This window comes from Macrotis lagotis, chromosome 5 (assembly GCF_037893015.1).
Source record: "Macrotis lagotis isolate mMagLag1 chromosome 5, bilby.v1.9.chrom.fasta, whole genome shotgun sequence".
NCBI lineage: Eukaryota > Metazoa > Chordata > Mammalia > Peramelemorphia > Peramelidae > Macrotis > Macrotis lagotis.
The window spans coordinates 250,979,169-250,991,868 of record NC_133662.1 but is presented as its reverse complement, the minus strand read 5'-3'; positions in this window follow the sequence as shown (position 1 = coordinate 250,991,868).

Genomic DNA, 12,700 nt, shown 5'->3' with positions numbered 1-12,700 from the left:
GGTAGCCAAGGGTCTGGCTTCCATGTTTCAGTGTAAAGGATCAGGTCGACAAGAAGAGGGATTTGCCAGATTTAGTGAAGTCATGGACATCTGGTACTAAATACTAAGAGTCAGAGAAGTCTGTGTGAATCTTCAAATCTTGCCTTCTCATTTATTAATTCTGGGACCCTGGTCTTCTCATTTCTCAAACTCTCAGTATTCTCATCTGTGAAATGGCGATAATAATGCCCACAACAAGTACTATGATAACAGCTGGCATTTATTTTATAAGGCACTTTAAGGTTTCCAAAGAGCTCTACTTAGGTCACCTAGGTGGTACAGTGGATAGAGTACTGGGCCTGAACTTAGGAAGATTTACAGTCAAATCTAACCTTAGGCTCCAGTTGGGTGACCCTGAGTAAGTCATTTACCCTTTGTTTGTCCCAGTTTCTTCATCCATAGCACCTACCTCTCAGGACTGTTTATAAAGTTCAAATGAGAAAATATTTCTAAACATTTGCTTAGCACATAGTGGGTACCTTATACATTTTAATTATTATTGTGACTGTTGATGCTATTGTCTCCTTTGATCTACTCGATGACCCAGTGAGAGAGGTAGAGTTATTAGCTCCATTTTACAAATGAGGAAACTAAGGCTGAATGAATTTCCAGGGTCATACAACTAGTAAGTCTCTGAAGCCGAATTTGAATTCAGATCTTCCTGACGCTGTACACACTATTGATGTTATCGTTTGTCCTTAGTTCTCAAAAGATGATGCTATGACATTCACTTGAATTGGATTTGAGGGAAGGGGGAGGGGGCTGTGCTAAGTCACCGGTCTCATTTTCTCCTCCAGAGTCATCTGGGTCCAGTGGCCAGAAATGAATCAGAACGACTGGAGAGGGCCCTAGATGCAGTGGGAGAGCCATAATACCTAGAGAATCATTCTCACACACCTGATATTTGAAAAGTCATTTGCAAACTTTTAAATGTTACATCGATATGAACTGAGACTTTTATATCTCAATCTCCCTTTTACCAAAAAAGGAAAAAAACTTCCTCAAGTATTACTTGATTCTTTACTTTTTAAAATTGTATTAACCTATTTTGCTTTTACTTTACCTTCATTTTTAAATTTATCCCTCCACCTTCCCCTACCCAATGAGTCATTCCCTATAAGAGAGAGAGAAAAAAAGAATACTTCATCAAAACTAAACAACACATTCCATTTTTCACTTTCCCTTTGATTGTTTTGGCATCATTCCTAGTCAGTCCTGTCTAAATAGGCAATCTAACACCTTCAGAGAGAGGGCACCTGTGCTTGTGTGCTTGGGTCACCCAAAGAATCACTCAGAACATGAAAGAATTCATTTCAGACCAGTTATTTGACAACAGTGTCAATTAATGGGTGTTTTTTCTAAGATATCTTCTTTTTAATGTTTATAGCTTGAAGAAATGAAGAAATGCTCCCCATAGAGAGGAGCAGGGGGAAAAAAAGAAATTATATATGATGCCACTGCCTCTTTGGATTTTTTTTAAAGTATAAATTGGCCTGTGATTACAGTACTGTCCTGCTTCTCTTTGTCCCCTCACAAATTTCCTTCAGTTCTTTGATGTATATTTTTGAAGTATTTCATTGATGTTTTTTATTTCTATTTTTCTTCCTTCTTTCATCATTCTCCCTCCCTTCTTTCTCCTCTTTTTTGCTTCCTTCCATTCTTATCTTTCCCCCCTTTTTATTTCTTGCTTTCTGCCTTTCTTGCTTCCTTCTTTTCCTCCTTCCCTTCTTTCTCTCTTCCTTGTCCCTTGATTTTCTTCCCTCCTCTGTCTCTGTTTCTCTGTCTTTCTCCCTCTCTCTATCTCTTTGCTCTCTCTCTCTCTCTCTCTCTCTCTCTCTCTCTCTCTCTCTCTCTCTCTCTCTCTCTCCCCCCTCAGTCTTTCTCTCTGTTCTCTGTCTCTGTCTTTGTCTTTCTCTCTGTGTCTCTCTGTCTCTCTCTCCCTCCCTCCCTCTCTCTTTCCCTTCCTTCCTTCCTTTCATGGATGGCACTGCTATAATTCTCCCTCCAAAATTTCCTTCTCCAAGAAAAAGCACAGCCCCCTCTTATAACTCATTTAAAAAAAAATTGTTAGGTGATAGATGTAGAATGACATTATCTTAAACAAATTAAAGTCATGGACAGTGGAAATGACATGGTAGATATGAGGGGGTGACAATAGATTCCCAACCAAGAGTTCTGTACACTACAGCAATGAGGGAGACATCTTTGGAGGGATCTAGGATGAGAGTTGAAGGTTTGGTGGACCACAAGCAACACCATTTAAGCTAAGATTCCTCGTGCCCAAGGACAACATCAAACACCTGTCAAGAATCTATGAAAAGAGGCCTGTAAGAGACATGGGATCACAGAAGGCTTCAAGTCCAAAGCCTTCCTCTTATAGATGAGGAAACTGAGGCCCCAGGAGGAAAAGGAACTTTCTGTGGTCACACATCACTTTCTGACTCTAAGACCAGTGTCCTTTGCCATTATGCCCATAGTCATACAAAATGGGAGGAGTCCATGGCTTATGATCTGCACTCCTAGAAGGAAATATTCTTGTCAATGAAATCACAGATAAATCAAAATCTAAAAGTCATTGTGATGGATGAATGGGGAGGGATGAGTTCCAAAGGAGTTCCAGGTGTGGAAACTCTCTCTGTCAATGCAGATTTCCAGCCAGAGGGGTCTCAGAGAACAAGTCCAACCCTTTCATTTAACAGGAGAATAAAACTGAGCTGAGAAGGATTCAGTGATGTGCCCGAGGCCACCCAGCTAGCATGTGTCAGAATCTGGCCTTTCTGACTCAGAGACTTGTCCTCTGGCCACTACACCATTTTACCTGTCTTTAATTCATCTGTATTTTTTAAAACTCACATTCCCTGCCAGGTCTCTGTAACTGGTGAGCACCAGAGATTTCCAGCCTTGTGTCAACAGTCCCCCTGCTTCAAACAGAATTCCATTGACTCAGCAAAGGAGCCTCTCTAAGAATTAATACCAACAGAACTTTTAAGGAGCGTAAAGTGCAGGGTTTATGTAGCCTTGGGTTTCTTAACAGAGTCGAATCAAACTGCATAATAAAGTAAAACTGCATAATGAAATGATCAAATGGGGGGAGATCAAGTCAGGCCCGATTTGGGAGGCCCTTTCATAATGACTAGGCTGGGAGCAGTCTGTGGATTCAGCAGAACTGAATCATGAAATGAGGAATTAAAGCCGTGTCCAATTATTAATATTTTACACTCGCCCGTCAAACCCTCCTTTTATGCTGCTCAGAGACATGAGAACAAATGGGGTGGATTCCAGGGCAGCATCAGGAGAAGGCAGTTCAGGCCTTGGGCATGATTTATCATCCCTTCCTGGCCGAGCCAGCTGGGTTTTGTACTTATATGGAACATTGTTGGGGTTCCCAGAGCACAGAACTCCAGTATTAGCTCATCACCATCTCCCAGGCTGCCTCCTCTGCCCAACCCTTTTTTGCCTCCAGGGCCTGTTCTTCACTCCTCTGGTGACCTGTGGTCCTTTAACTTCCCCAAGTCTATTCAGCTTGATGAAGCCACACTGCTATTAGGGGCAGCTTGGGACCCCAGGGGATAGGGTTGGACTGCAAGTCAAGATAAGCCAAGTGTGAATTAACTGATTTATTATGGGCAAGTCAGTCATGTCCATCACATACCTCTTCATTGTCCTCAATTTAAATTATTTGAAGATGATGGCATTCTATTACTAGTGGCCTGCATCTTCTATAACTTGGTTCCATCATCAAATCTGCCTCTTGTTCTCCTCCTTCATTGGCTCCTCTTCCACAGTCCATGGGTAGAAGCAAGTGTCCCGCTAGGCTGGAAAGCTCTTCCCTTGATCCTCCCATCCCTCACAGGACAGCTTTCTCTTTCCAGTCACTTTTCATCATGAAGCTACAGAATTAGGCATCTGTACCCCTGCCTTTTCTTCTCTTCTCCACATCATCTGCTTGTAATTTAATTTCCACTACTTCTACTGAAACAGCTATCTCTAAGGCAGAGCTTCGTAACCTGGAGTTCCTGAACTTGGTTGTTGTTGCCTTTTTAAAAAATATTTCAGTGCAGCTAGGTGGTGCAGTGGATAGAGCACCAGCCCTGGAGACAGGAGGACCTGGGTTCAAATCCGAGCTCAGACACTTAATAATTACCTAGCTGTGTGGCCTTGGGCAAGCCACTTAACCCCCATTTGCCTTGCAAAAACTAAAAAAAAAATATTTCAACAACTATTTAACTATAATTGGTTTTCTTTGTAATCTTATATATTTTCTTTTGTACATTTAAAGACATTTTTTCTCTGAGAAAGGTTTCATGGATTTTACAAGACTGTCAAAGGGTTATATCACATAAAGTGGTCTCTAATGACTTCCTCATAACCAAATCAATGCCCTTTGAATTGTGTTTTTTGTTTTTCTTTCTCTCACTTTTCTGTCTTTCTTGACATCTGTATAGCATTTAATTATAAACCACCAAGTCCTCTTCTTCCTTTACTTTCAGTGATCTTATATCTTTTCCTTTAAATTTTTTTTTTCAAATGGCAAGCATTTATTTGCTCTCCATCCCCCTCATCCCATTGAAAAACAAGAAAAAGAAAATCCTCTTACCAGATATGTATAAACAAGCAAAATTAATTCCTATATAAATTATATTCAAAAATGTATATCTCCTATAATTTGAGTCATCACTCCTCAGTCTAGAAGTGGGTAATGTAATCCATCATTGGTCCTCTGGAATCTTGGTTAATCATCACATGGATCAGAGCACTTAAGCCTTTCCAAATTGTTTTCCTATCATTGGAACTGAATAAATCATTTTCCTATTATTACATTATTATTAATTTCCTCTAACTTCTCTGGTTGTTCCTTATCTATGTTCTTTTAGTTTATTCATTTATATTTATGGTTTCTCATTAACCTCCCTATCACTTAAACTTTGGTATCCCCCGAAGTTGTGTCTTTGGGTTTTTTTTTCTCTTTTCCCTATAGTCTCTCCTCAATCTGCCCTTTACCCTTCTGACAATTTCCTTTTTCCTTTTCCATTTCCTTAGCTTCAATTTTGTTGTTGTTAGTCATTTCAGTTATGTCCAACTCTCACGACCCCATTTGGATGGTTTTCTTGGTAGAGGTACTATACTGATTTACTATTTCCTTTTCTAAGAGGAACTGAGTCAAAGAGGATTAAGTGACTTGCCCAGTTCATATAGCTAGTAAGTGTTTGAGACCAGATTCAGACTCAAGTCTTTCTAACTCCAGGTCCAGATCCAGAAAACCTTGCTTCAAGTTATGCTAACTGGAAGCTATCTCCACTCCAAATCTTTGGCCAAAGCTTGAAGGCCATATTTCTTATTGATTTTCTCCACAAAGACCGTCAACCCAACTTTAAACTCAAAATCTGAACATAGTCAATTTACCCATACTTCAATTTCCACATATCTTCCAGCAGATCTTCTGCAAACTGGTGTGACTTCCTAATTTCTGTTTCTATTAAAGATATAAACCATCCTCTTATCCAAATAGCACCAGAGCCATCTTTGGTTTCTGATTTTTTCTTGACCTCATGAATCCATTCAGCAGCCACAGCCTGGACATTCTAAATACAGAATATGGCTCACATTCATTATACTAATACTATTGGCACTCAAGAAAAGACTGATATCTTCAAACATAGAGAACCAGTAGCCTCCTAATGGGACTTCCTGTTCTGGGTGTATCTCACCTCCTCAATCCGCCCTTTACCCTTCTTACAATATAATCTTTCAATCACCTAGAGCTAGAAAGGACCTTAGACCATTTAGCCTAATCCCCTCACTTCATAGAAAAGGAAATTGAAGCTAAGAAAAGATAAGTAACTTCCTCCCTCTCTTCTTCCCTCCCTCATTCTTTCTTTCAAAAGAAAGGATAATAGTGAGAATAGGATCATAGCTTTAGAGCTGAGAGGGAATTTGGAAGCCATAAGGAGGAAATTGAGACTCATAGATTGAGTGACTTACCCAAGGTCATGCAGGTAGCCATGAGAGAAGCAAAATTGGAATCCATTTCCCCTGACATCAAATTCCACAATCTTCCACTGTGCCATGCTTCCTCTACTATGATCACATTTAGGAAGCTCTGTGATTTTTTTCAAAACTAATTTAAAAACTTCATCCCAATATGGAGGTTATGTGGGACAGTAGAGAGTGTGCATAATTTTGAGTCAAGAAGACTGATGTTCAAATCCTTCCTCTGATATTTTTTACATGTGTGATGTTATAAGTCACTTTGACTTCCTTGGAAATGTGGGACTAGATGAGTCTGAATTCCCTCTCAGCTCTAAAACCATGATCCTTGACTTTATTTACCCTTCCTGTGTCTCAGGTTTCTCTTCTAAAAATGACAAGATTGTATGAGATATAACTAGGTGACACAGTGCAGAGTAAGGAGTTTAGTTCTGAGTTCAAATCTTGCCTCAAACATTTATTTGTTGTATGACTTTGGGAGAGTCACTTACCTTCTCTATGTCTTAGTTTCCTCACTTGTAAAATGGGACCAAGAATATCATTTGTTTCTCAGGATTTTGTGAAGATAAATAATATATGTAAAGTATTTTGCAAAACACGTGGTAGTATAGTTATCAACTTATATGGCCATAGTTCTGAGCTTCCTTCCAGCCCTAGAGCTATAATCGTACAAATTACTTGACCTTCCGGGAACTCAGTTTCCCTATATGTGGAATGAAGGGGATAGAAAAGACAGACTGAAGTTTCTGCCATTACAAGACCTTTGATCCCACAATTCCATGATCCATAGTCACTTAGCATCCCCAAATCTCTTCTATAAAATGGACATAAAAATACCTATAGCCCCACAGAGTCTTTGTGAGGCTCAAATAAGATAATATCATCCTTAAATGATTTAACAATTCTGTGCAGGCTTTAAGAAATTCTAAAAAAGTCAGTTGTTAATATTATTATCTGGTTCCCAAGGTGATCTCAGACTGGTTTCCCCTCTGGAGACCTTGGCATCTACTTGATACTTGATAGTGAGAAGTTGGTTTAGGAGTAATTTGTATGCAGATTTCCACCTTCACCTGGTATTTAGATGGTGTCTTTATACCTAAAATGGTTGGAAGAGAAGTGACTGACACAGAAACTAGCTTTTTAGATAGAAATAGATAAGACCAGTTCAGTCCTTCTTCCCCACAGCCCCACTCCTTCATTTACTGCATGTAGACACAACCTGGCACTGGTCAACCTAAGGATGGTGTCATAGTTTTTGGTACCCAATGGATACCACTATTGCTTCTATCTTGGGAAGGCCAGATACCCATTTGAATGATTCTCCTCTAGCCTTCCTCTCTCTCATAGCTTTGTGGGTTTTCATTTACATTTTCTGGGTATCTGGGGTTCCATCACTCATTAGACTTTATAATTTCTTCATCATATTTTTCCCAATTTGGTCCTGATTTCCTTCAATACTGTTCTTTCCCTTGGGGATGAAGGCTCATTTCAAGCATCTGGTTTCCATCCTCTTTGTGAATACTGAAGCAAAATATTCATTTAATTTGTTTTCCATTGTTTTTTTTTCCTCTCCTCTCCATAAATTATCCTGTCTCTTCTTCGAAGCCTTAATATCTCCCTCACTGAACTTGGCATTCTCATTGCACATGAAGAATTTCTTAATATTTATCTTCATCTCTTCTGCAATATCGCCAAGATTGCTTTCCAGAGTCTGCAGTCTTCTGCCTTTACCTGTCAGTGTATTATTCATCCCCTTTATTCCTCACAAAAGCTTACTAACTTTACTTGACCCTCCTTGGCCATCTTAAGCCATTTTGACCTAGAAATAGGGCATGGCTGTGATGTTTGGAGGATGTAAATGTATCTATGCTGAATATGTAGGAAAAGAGAGTCACACAGAACCTTTGAGATGAACCGGTCCAAAGTTTTGGCTGCCTTCAGACTCCTTGTTACCTTACTTAGATCAATACCTTGTTTGTGTGTGTGTTTGTGTGTGTATGTGTGTGTAGATAGATAGATAGATAGAGAGAGAGAGAGAGAGAGAGAGCGAGAGAGAGAGAAAGAGAGAGAGAGAGATTTATAAGACCATGGGATCCTAGACTTCAGAAGCCATATAGTTCAACCACTTCAGTTTACAGATGAGAAAATTAAGACTCAGTGAATCTGGGATGTTCTAAGGTCTAACTTGAAAGGAGGTAGGCTGAGCTAGTAGACAGAGTACTTCAAACCCTGAATTCAAATTCTGACTTCTTCACTTTGGGAAAGGTGTTCAATCTCTTTAACTCTCAATTTTCTCATCTGTAACATGAGGGGATTGGATTTAATGAGGTCACAAATAGATCATGAATCATGAGCTTCCATGGATACTCTGAGTAATTCCCTTATCCTCCCTGAGCTTCAATTCCTTCATCTATAAAATTAAAGGTTTTTGACAAGACCTTGATTGGAGTCCCTTTCAACTTTGGATCTCATAAAGCAAATGCTAGAACTGGGTGGAGAACTAGAGACCAGATTTCCTGTTGCCAAACTAGGACTTCCTTTCTCTAAATCATACTGCTTTTCTCAAGGTAAAAGTCAAGTCGGTAGGAGTCAATTTTTCACCTGAATATAAAGACACTTCTTCTTTTCATATCAGGTCTAGGACCATTTGTTTGTTGAATGGTACTCAAGGATTTTTCTTGTGTTTGCCTTGGCCAGAGACGCTCATTTTTCCTTCTCTACTTGCTTCATCCTTCTTAGCCAGTGGCAGTTGTTGGAACGGAGCAATACTATTGGGCATTTGTGTTCTCCCAGGTTATAGAAGAAGAGTCTTTTGGAGGCTGAATCAGCTGTGGATTGGGCAGGCTGGTTTGCCATTAGAGGGAAAAAAAGGATTGTGTCAGTTCAATCTACTGTGGAATTGGTAGTATTAATGATCTGAAGAACACTTTGGGGATTTCTGTCGGATGCTTATTTTAATTTAAGCTCTAGGGGGTTTAACTTTCCAAAATACTCAGTCCTTTTCATTATGAAAACTAATAACTGGCTTATTTCCCTGCTAATTTGGGTACTAAGGTTAATTATCTATAGTGGAGTGGGCTCGAGCTAATCTGAAGTCTACCTGAATAAGACACTATGTCTAATTGATTCCCCCATGCAAGGAGGAAAAAAGCCTTTCTTTGTGAAAAAGACGTTGGTTCTCTTATAATTTTTACTAACCATCCCTCTCAGGTTGGTTTCAGGTGACTCAGATTCTTCAATATGGTAGACATCTGTCCAAGGGAAAATTTTGTACAATTAGTTATATCAACTTTCCATGAGAGGAAACTGCTGTTGCCACTGATTTGTTTCTTGGGTTCGGTTCTGCCCCAGGAAGAACCACGACTCAGACTTGGGAATGCAGGTTTTGGAAAGAAAATAGAGATTTATTAAAGGAAGTTAACAGCATATTAAGAAAGTAATAGGAAAGTTAAAAAAGAGTTTAAAAAGAAGACCACATGGATTGCTGATTGAATTGGCCAGACCAACTGGCCAGCTTTCAGCAGGAGACTGGAAGGTAAAAAGGACCAGCCCCATCCCCTGCATCTCCTTAAATTCTCTCCCAGAGTCCATGGGAGGAAGTGGTGACCTGGGAATGACCCAAGTCCATTGGAGATTTTGCCTCTTGGGGAGGGGTCTCTTTTGGGTGGTCTTCCAGGATCTGTGATCCCTGGCTACCCCACTAAAAAAACAGTGTAATCCAAATCAGGTTGAAGGTCAGACCCTCAGGTGTGGGAGGATAAAGGAAGATTCCCTTTACAATACAAACAAAAGATTTACAAAGTTTGTCTCCAACTAATCTCATTACTCCCATGCCCAGGTTTCTCTGCATCACTACCAGCATCTATGTATGAACCTGAAAAAACCCCAGAGGCCATCTAGTCCATACACTAATTTTGCAAATGAGGTCAAGAGAGGTAAAGTGACACAGGATGGAGAGATGAAAGAGATCCCAGAGGTCAAGTCCAATACCCTCATTATATAAATAAAAAAAAAACTAAGGCAAAGAATTAAGGCAAACAGCATAATGGTCACCCCATCTTAGAAGTCATCCTTCCAGATACTGTTTTAGAGCCTTTGTTCAGTAGGTAGCATTTCTTAGGAGGGAGGCTGAGTGCTGACCAGAATTAGGTTCTTCAGAAGGTTCTCTTCCGGGGCTGCTAGGTGGCGCAGTGGATAAAGCACTGGCCCTGGAGTCAGGAGTACCTGGGTTCAAATCTGGTCTCAGACATTTAATAATTACCTAGCTGTGTGGCCTTGGGCAAGCGACTTAACCCCATTTGCCTTGCAAAAAAAAAAAAAACCTAAAAAAATTTAAAAAAAAAAGAAGGTTCTCTGCCTTATTAAGTTGGAAACACTTGAATGGAATAGTGAAGCTGATATCCTGGTGTACACATCACAGGTAAATGAGTGCAAAAGGCATCTCAAAGATTCTTTCTCTTATTCATCTCCATGAGAAAGAAAAGAAGGGAAATGGGAGTTGAAGTGAAAATAAGAAAGGACACAGCCCTCATTGAGAGGAGGAAGTTATTCTAAGTTGCTTCCATTTATATACTCCCTTTGTAACTAGTTTCTTGGATTTCATTTTCCCAAATTTGATGGAAATATGAAATAGTATTGCCTGGAGGGGCCTAGTATACACTTGATAATTTAATATTTAAATCCTCCCGTATCTGATCCCCTTTTTACCACAGTCTTAGCTCCATTCTTATTCCTCTCTCCAGTTAAATCTCATTCTTACTAAGAGTGGTAGAAACCAAATTCCTCCATGAACTTCCTCTGAATGTTAGAGGTCTTGGGCTCTCCCTTCCCCACTGCCTCTGATTTATTTAAAAATTACCTTCTAAACCAACTTCAAGCAGCTCCAAATTAATTTAAACTTCCCCAAAACTGAATTTGTCAATGTCCGCCTTTATAATTCGTTATGTTGTATTACAGCCTACCCCCGAACATGGCGGTGTCAGAACTCGGGTGATATACGACAGTCTCCATGTATAATATATCATAAGAACAGTTTCAACTTGGATGATAGATGGACTGAGTCTGGGTAGATTTTTAAAAGAGACCTAAATTTCTTGAATTTTTTTTTCCTTCCCTTTAAGTGGTTGAAGGCTTTGCCCCTGAGAGATTACTGAAAGTCTAAATCATTTCCCAGTCCCCTCCCCCTTTTCTCTGTATCTCAATAAGTTCTCTAAAGTCAATTAAGCTAATACATTGGCATCATGGCTGAGGTAGATTGGTGGCTTTGACAAGATTCCAGGAGTGTTGGCCTCAAGGAGCATGGATTCTTTGACTGTGCCCCAAGATTGGAAAATAATCCACTTTTGTGCAAAAGCAACTCCAAGGTTCCCAGAAATATACCAGTGAGTCGAGTTGGTCTGACCCCATGAGAATCAGAAATCCTCAATAAGGCCTTGTTCCTTTCCTGGCAGTAGGGACAGGAAACAACAGGAAACAAATTAGGAGGGAGGTGGTCGGGAATCAGGAGTCCAGCACAATTCTTGGATGGAAAATATCATAGGAAAACACTCCTCTGCATTTGTCTCTCAGGATTTTCCTATCCCAGGATCCATGGCTCTTTACCCATGGGAAAATACCAGTTTTCTATACAGCTAGCAATATCCCATTTCACAGGATCTGTTAAAAAATTATTTGCCTTCACTCTAGCCTAGATTAGATATGTAGAATCACAGAAACTGGAGGGACCATAAAACATTGAAAATAGACTATTAGAGTTGAGGGGTGGGGGAACCTTTGGATAGAGAAGGCTGAAGCTAAGAATGACCTTAACAACATAGGATGCCAGTTGGACATGGAGACTCATACCATCAATCCCAACTACCACTATATGGGAGAATTTTCAACAGAATTTCAGTAGCTCAAAAGAAATATGAGAGTTACAAATTTAGAGACATTTTCATTCCAAATGTTCATATGCACAATTTGTGCCCAACTTATTAGAGAGCCTTCCAAGCTCAAGTTGGTCTGATCATCCGTAGTCTGACATATTAAACTGCACAAATGTTCCAACATAATGATGCAATTTTGGTCCTTTTCTGAGTACAAAGGACAGTCAATCCAGGTACCAGAGAGACTGAGCTCTGGAGTTATGAACTGCAGTGGGTTATATTATATTTTAACTAAATTCAGCATTGATATGGTACAACTTCAGGAGCAATGGCCATCAGGGTATGTGTGGGCAGGAAGGGGCAGAGTAGGGGGCAGAGTGAGAGGGGTGGACCAACCTGGGCCAGAAACCAAGGGAGTAAGTCAAAGATCCCATGCTGATCATCAGGCAGGTGAGTAGGCCCTGAGCAAGATGGGGAGTCCCAGCTTATTAAAAAATAAATAATTAATTAATGGGTAGAGGGATAAATAAATGAATGAATAAATAGATGAGTGACTGAATAAATGAATAAACAAATAAATGAGGGGTTTCTTGTTTTGTTTTATTTAAAGACATTTATTTAAATGACAATACTATCAAGGAACTTTAGAACATAAAAGTTAGGTAAAAATACAAAAATATCATATAGAGAAACATGGTCAGGTTTCAGTGACAAAGTGTCACTGAAATACTTGTGTACTTAAAAACCAGCCCACCTATTTCAACCCTAACTTATTTTGTAAATGAGAATTTATTTTATTTTTTGGT